The sequence below is a fragment of the Marmota monax genome, unplaced genomic scaffold (assembly GCF_021218885.2).
Source record: "Marmota monax isolate L192 unplaced genomic scaffold, Marmota_monax_Labrador192_F-V1.1 WCK01_AAM20220418_F8-fsc00012, whole genome shotgun sequence".
NCBI lineage: Eukaryota > Metazoa > Chordata > Mammalia > Rodentia > Sciuridae > Marmota > Marmota monax.
Window position 1 is genome coordinate 30749670 of NW_026695227.1, and position 8121 is coordinate 30757790.

Sequence of the window (8121 nt, forward strand, 5' to 3'; positions counted from 1 at the left end):
TTGTTTTAATATTCCCAGTAGCCCAAGAAGATGGTGTGTTGACTAAATAGGATCAATTCCAAGGTCATACTGACTCCAGGGCTCCTGCTTTTCACTGTGTAAGTAACATAAAGTTAGTCCTTCTGGGCCAGTGTCATCCTTTCCATCCTGACTTATATACTGGCTATGACTTCAGCTGAGGTGGAGAGGGAAAAGTGAAGGGTTTGTGCAAAAATCCTACCCCATATCTTTGCAATCAGTGTAGAAGACGTTATACTTTTTATTCTCTTTCCTCTCCCATTACTAGTTAAACTGAAGAGGAGGGTAACAAAGTCAGGCTGCATAATAATCCTGTAATCCCAGCTGTTGGGAAGGCTTGGGGAAGGAAAATCTCAAATTCTAAGCCAGCCCATCTGGCCAGAACTTATCTCAAAAAACTAAAGGAAAAAAGCTGGGACGTACATCAGTGGTAAAGTGCTGACCTAGTTTGTGTAAAGACCTGGACTTAATCCCCAGCACAACAGGGAAAAAAAAAAAAAGGATTAACTGCTTCTTGGTCTATGAGTGGTGGATCTGCAGGCCTGTACCAGACAATTGCGGGGAGTGGAAATGGAAGACTCATTGCTGGAAGAAGAGAGTATGTCCTTCCTGTTGTGGTATCAGATGGGGCTTCTCCCCATGCAGAAAATAAACTGGATCGCTCCGTTCTTTCTAGTCTTTCACTGCTAACAGCACAGCAGAGCTACATGTAAACTAAACATTGTGTGTTGAATAGGAGAAAGCATGCGGGCCTTGCAGCCTGCTCTGTTAAATCAGGGAAAGTGCTTTGAAGACAACTGAGCTAAACTAAATCACCAAGGTTGAGCCATGAGTCAGAACAAGGGATTAACAAAACAGATTTCTGGGGCTGGGGTTGTGGCTCTGTGGCATAGCGCTTGCCTAGCATGTGTGTGGTACTGAGTTCGTTGCTCAGCACCACATTATCAATAAAATAAAAGTCCATTGACGGGGCTGGGGATGTGGCTCAAGCGGTAGCGCGCTTGCCTGGCATGCGTGCGGCCCGGGTTCGATCCTCAGCACCACATACAAACAAAGAGATTGTGCCCGCCGAAAACTAAAAAAATAAATATTAAAAAAATTCAAAAAAAAAAAAAAAAAGTCCATTGACAACTAAAAAAAAATATTTAAAAAAACCCTAAGATTTCTTCTCACGCCAGTCAGAATGGCAATTATCAAGAATACAGACAACAATAAATGTTGGTGAGGATGTGGGGGGGGAAAGGCACACATACATTGCTGGTGGGACTGCAAACTGGTGCTGCCAATCTCGATCCCACTCGTTGATCTCTACCCAAAGGACTTAAAATCAGCATACTATCCTAACGCAGCCAAATCAATGTTTATAGCTGCTCAATTCACAATGGCTTAACTGTGGAAGCAACCTAGATGCCCTTTAGTAGATGAATGGAATATGACGTAGGGTGCGACACTACATTCTGTACAACCAGAGAAATGAAGTTGTGCTGCAGTTGTATGCAACGAATCAAATCCATTCTGCTGTCATATATACCTAATTGAAATAATAATAAAAGGCAGTAGGGGTAGAGTTTGAGGCCAAGAGATTAGCATGGGACAAGGCACGGCATGACACAATGTGGAGAGTGCAGGGAACTGCAAATGGTAGGTTTTGCTGTGTTGGAGAGACTAGGAGGGAATGGGAGGGAGAGTTAAGTAGGTGAATAGTTACTGAGGATCTAGTGTACTGTTCCAAGGGGGAACAGAGAGCACTGAAGAACATTGAGCAAAAAGAAGTGGTTAGCTGGCCACAGTGGGTGTGTTACTATAATCCCAGTGACTCAGGAGGCTGAGGCAGGAGGATCTCAAGTTGCCCAGCCTTAGCAACTTAGTGAGGCCCTAAGGGCTGGGCTCAGTGGTTAAGCGCCCCTGAGTTCAATCCCAAGTGCCAAAAAAAAAAGGTATGAAATGAGCCTGGAATATAATACTATGTCAGAAAGCAAAGAAGCTATCAGAGATGACTAGCATCATCATTCAAGAGGACTTGGGGGCCAATTTAGAGACTGCTGCTTGCCAGAGATGGGATAATTGGAACATCAGTAACAGTTGAATAAATGTTTTTTAAATCTGTAAATTCATGATTATATTTTTAAAGCATCTTATAGGTGGTAGGCATAGTAGCACATGCCTATAATCCCAGCTATTCAAGAGTCTAAGGCAGGAGGATTGCAAGTTCAAGGCCAGTCTGAACAATTTAGCCAGACCCTGACCTAAAACAAAACAAAAAAGGGCTGAGAGAGTAGTTCAGTGGTAGAGTGCCTCTGGCAGTACTACCCCCCCCACAACAAAAAAAAGTACAAGTTTCTTTCAATAGAAATATTTCAAATAAACTGTGGCATAAGCCTGTAATCTCAGCTACTCAGAAGGCTGAGGCAGGAGGATTGCAAATTCAAGGCCAGCCTCAGCAATTTAGACCCTGTCTCAAAAAATAAAAAGAGTTGAGGGTATAACTCAGTGGTAGGATCCCCTGTCTAGCATATGTGAAGTCCTGGTTTCAATCCCCAGCATAGAAAAAGCAACTATTGTTGTTTTAAACCACTGTGGTAAAGCAATAGATAACTAAGACAAATACTGACTAGATAGTTAATAATATTAAAAATTGTCACTGTATTATGCCAATGGTATTATTGTAATTGTACTCTTCAAAAGTTATCCTTTAAAATCAGATACTGAAATATTCATTGATGAGTGAACATGATGTAAAATTTATCTTTCTATTGCTGTGACAAAATACCTGAGAAAAATGGAAAGGTTTATTGTGGCTCATAGTTTCAGAGCTTTCAGTCCATGGTCACTTGGCTCTGTTGCCTTTGGACCTGTGATAAGGCAAAACATCCTGACAGGGAGCCCTTGGCAGAGGAGGCTCTTTACTTCATGGTGGCCAGGGAGCAAAATGAGAGACAGGAAGGGGCAGTGTTTTAATATTTCCTGGTGACCTAACTTCCTTCCATTAGGCCCCATCTCTTAAAGGTACCTCCTAATAGTCCCAGGCTGGTGACCAAAACTTCAAAACCTGGCTTTTGCGGGGACATTGAAAATCCAGGCTGGGTGCTGTAATGCCAGTGATTTGGAAGGCTGAGGCAGGAGGCTCACAAGTTCAAGGCCAGCCTCAGTTACTTACCAAGACCCTCTCTCTAAATAACCTCTCTGAAAATAAAAAATAAAAAGGTCTTAGATGCAACTCAGGGGTAAAATGCCCCTGGGTTCAATCTGCAGTACTGGGGGGAAAAAATCCAAACCCTAACCATGATATCCGAGATTTGTTTCAGAATAATGTAGCTGGGTGGTGGCAAGGAGTGGAAGGTATAAAGAAAGTGAAGGTAGTAGTTATATGAGTAATATAAAATGAGTTTATATTGGTTGTAGCTGGGCAGTGAACATATTCATTCTACTATTCTATCTATATGTTTTGGGAAAAAAAAATTTTATGGTGCTGAGGATCAAACCTAAGGTAACATGAACACTAGGCAAGTATTGGACCACTGAGCTATGTCCCCAGTCCAACATACTTGAAATTTTCTACAATAGAAAGCTAAAAAAAAAAAAAAAAAAAAGGCAAAATAGTCCAGGCAAGAGAAAAAATAATCTGAAGCAGAGTAGTCATAAGAAGGAGAAGAGGAGAAAAAATGGGGACTAAAATATTCTGGGGGTAAAACTCTCCAGGCCTTGGTTCTTAATGAGCTGTGGGAAGGTGAGAGAAACAAGAGAATCAAAGATGACTCTCAGGTGGCCTGTATGGTCCCACTAGCTACTTGCCCTACTAGGGCCTCATTTTCCCAGGGGTCAGATGTAGGTAATAACATAGAGGTAATAACCACATAGAACTATTATGAGGAGTAAATTAATTAAAGTATGTAAAGAATTTAGAAGAATGCTTAGCACATAACAAAATTCCGAAGTATTAGCTCTTCCACAGAGAGACTCAGGACTAGGAGTGAGATGACAGTTTTGGCTTTGGACATGTTGAGATCGCAGTGCTGTGGGACACCAATGCAGATGCATTGGGATGATTCTGAAGCTAAGGGAGAAGCTAGGGTAGAAGCATGATGATTTGTCACATTTTAAAACCAATAAAATACGCTGGGCTTGGTGGCACATGTCTGTAATCTCAGTGTCTTGGTAGGCTGATGTAGGAGGATATCAAGTTTCTGTTCAACCCAGGCAACTTAGCAAGACTCTGTCTCAAAATAAAAATAAATGAATAAAAATGTCTGGAGATATATCTCAGTGGTAGAGTGCCCTAGGTTCAATCCCCAGTACCACAATAAATAAACAAACAAACAAACAAAACCATAAAAAAATGAGTTAGCTTGGGCTGTGGATGTAGCTCAGTGGTAGAGCTTTTGCCTAATGTGCATGAGACCCCGTGTTTAATTCCAGCACCACAAAACAAAAGACAACAAAACATGAGTTAGCTCCTGGAACAGGCTCCTTGCCAAAGAAAATATACAAATGGCAAGTTCAACATCATCAGACATTAGAAAAATGTAAATTAAAGAAACAATGGAAAAAAAAAAGAAAGAAACAATGAGCCAAATGTGGTGTCATAGGGCTGTTATCCCTGCTACTTGGGGAGCTGAGGCAAGAGGATCACAAGTTGGAGGCTAGCCTTATCAAATTAGCAAGACCTCTTGTCTCAAAATAAAAATTAAAAGGGCTGGAGATAGCTCAGTGGTAGAGCATCCCTGGGTTCAATCCTCTGTACCAATAAATAAATAGACAATTAGAATGTCTAAAACTAAAAAAAAAAAAAAGCGATAATACTGAATACTGGCAAGAGTATGGAACAACTGGTTCTCTCACATGTCACTGATATCAAGGTAAAATGGGTCATCCTCTCTGGAAAATGGTTTGGCAATTTATTTTATTTTTTTGTGGTATCAGGGATTGTATCCAAGAGTGCTCTCCACATTCCCAGCCCATCTTTTAGTTTTTATTTTGAAACAAGTTCTTACTAAGCTTGTTTCAAGTCTGGCCTTGAACTTGTGATCCTCCTGCTTTGGTCTCCTGGGAAATTTCTTATAAAATCAAACATGAAAACCCATTCAGCTCGGGCTTGGGTTGTGGCTCAGTGGTAGAGTGCTTGTCTAGTGAGTGCGAGGCCCTGGGTTCAATCCTCAGCACCACATAAAAGAATAAATAAATAAAGGTATTGTGTCCAACTACAACTAAAAAAAAATAAAATAAAAAAAAACACATTCTGGGGCTGGGGTTATGACTCAGTGGTAGAGCGCTTGCCTTGCATGTGCAAGGCCCTGGGTTCGATCCTCAGCACCACATAAAAATAAATAAAAGTTACTGTGTACAACTACAAAAAAAAAAAAAAAAATTCAACCCAGTAATTGTAACTATTGCATATTTATCCTAGAGAAATAAAAATTTGTGTTTACACAAAAGCTGTACATGAACGTTCTGAGAAGTTTTATTTGTTGTCACCTAAAACTAGAAACAATTCATCTTTCAGTAGGTGAATGAACAAAGTATAAATACACACAATGGAACACTCTGCAATATTCTATAATGTGAAGAATGAACCACATTACATGTGACAACTTAGATGGATCTGAAGTAATTATTTTGTGCTGTTTATAAAACGGAACTGAGGTTCCATTGGGAACCCCAGGAATCTCACCATTTAAGCAGCATATGGAAACCTTTTAAATCTGTTTAGGAAGCCTCTTTGGCTGGCTAGAGGAACATTTCTGGGGCTTCCTTGCACCTGTGCACTCTCCCTCCTAGCATGGCTCACATTCTCTTGTGCTCACCCAAAGACTCTTCAGCCTCACTCACGAGGGGGCTACAATCATCTGGATGCCCATTGTCTGGCTCAGGGCTTCATGCCTACTGAGTGACTAATGAATGTTTGTGGTAGACTCATTGTAGAAAATGAAGGAATGAGAGAGGCACAGCGTGGGGAAATGGGAGGAATGTCACCTTCATAGTCTTGAGTTCAGATGGATCAGGAAGAGGGAGGTAAACAAGGCCCAGAATCTGTCCTGCTGCCTTACCCTTTCTACCTTGAGGCCGGCTGCAGGAAAAATCCCCCAAGATGCCAGGCTGGCAAGTAGGACTGACAGGGTTAGTTCCAGGAGAATCAGACAGGACAGGAAGAGTTTATGTCCAAGTCCATATATTCATTACTCTCTGTACTTTGTACAAAGCATGTGGTGGGCTTGAGGAGTTGGTGGCCAGCATTTGATGTGGTGTTCACAAGCGAAGGGAAGGCGCTCTGCATTTTGTCTTCTCACCACAGGGTGGCAGTGCAGCCTTGTAAACCTCTCCTATGGGTGCTGCCTCCATTGCCACCACCTGGTGGCAACGTTTCCCTAATTATTTTTGTAAGAATATTAAATTATTATTTTATTATTATTATTGGACTGAGGATTTAACCCTTTAACTCAGGGGTGCTTTACCACTACATGTCAGTACGTTTTTTTTTTTGGGGGGGGGAGCGTACCAGGATTGAACTCAGGGGCACTCAACCACTGAGCCAGATCCCCAGCCCTATTTTGTATTTTATTTAGAGACAGGGTCTCACTGAGTAGCTTAGTGCTTCATGTTTGCTGAGGCTGGCTTTTAACTCAAGATCCTCCTGTCTCAGCCTCCCAAGCCACTGGGATTACAGGTGTGCACCTCTGCGCTCCCACTTATGTCAACCCTTTTTAAAGCAGACAAGACAGGGTCTCGATAAATTGCCCAGGCAGGATTCAAATTTGCCTCAGCCTGTCTAGCAGCTGAGATTACTGGCACACACCAATACACGTTTAAGATTTCTTTTATTTATTTGTTTGTTTGTTTGTTTATTTTGTGGTGTTGGGGATTGAACCCAGGGCCTTATGCATGCGAGGAAGGCACTCTACCAACTGAGTTATATCCCCATATCCCCATATTTTTTTTAATATTTAAATAGTCAAAACAGAACCATGTGATAAACTCATATTTGCTATTTAAAAATAACATCATAAAACCTATCTATGCTAATTTTCAGGTCAACATAATTCTAAATGGAGAAAAATTGAAAGTGTTCTCTCTAAAAACTAGAACAAGACAGGGATGCCCTCTTTCACCACTTCTGTTTAACATAGTTCTTGAAACACTGGCCAGGGCTGGGGATGTGGCTCAAGCAGTATCGCGCTCGCCTGACATGCGTGCGGCCCGGGTTCGATCCTCAGCACTACATACAAGCAAAGATGTTGTGTCCGCCAAAAACTAAAATAAATAAATATTTATTTATTTATTTTTTTTAAAAAGAAACATTGGGGCTGGGGATGTGGCTCAAGTGGTAGCGCGCTCGCCTGGTATGCGTGCGGCCTGGGTTCTATCCTCAGCACCACATACAAAGATGTTGTGTCTGCCGAAAAACTAAAAAAACTAAACTAAACTAAACTAAAATAATAATAATAAAAAAAATTAAAAAAAAAAGAAACATTGGCCAAAGCAATTAGACAAAAGACATTAAATTGATACAGATAGAAAAAGAAGAACTCAAGTTAGCACTACTTGCCAAAGATATGATTCTATATCTAGAAGACCCAAATAATTCCACCAGAAAACTTCTAAAACTAGTAAATAAATTTAGCAAAGTAGCAGGATACAAAATCAACACCCATAAATCAAAGACATTTCTGTATATCAGTGATATATCCTCTGAAAGAGAAATGAGGAAAACTATCCCATTTACAATAGCCTCAAATCCAATAAAATACTTGGGAATCAACCTAACAAAAGAGGTGAAAGACCTCTACAATAAAAACTACAGAACACTAAAGAAAGAAATTAAAGAAGACTTCAGAAGATGGGAAGATCTCTCTTGTTCTTGGTTAGGCAGAATTAATATTGTCAAAATGACCATACTACCCAAAACACTATACAGATTTAATGCAATTCCAATCAAAATCCCAATGGCATTCATCATAGAAATAGAAAAAGCAGTCATGAAATTCATGTGGAAAAATAAGAGATCAGAATAGCTAAAGCAATCCTTAGCAGGAAGAGTGAAGCAGATAGCATCACTATACCAGACCTTAAACTATACTACAGAGCAATAGTAACAAAAACAGCATGGCA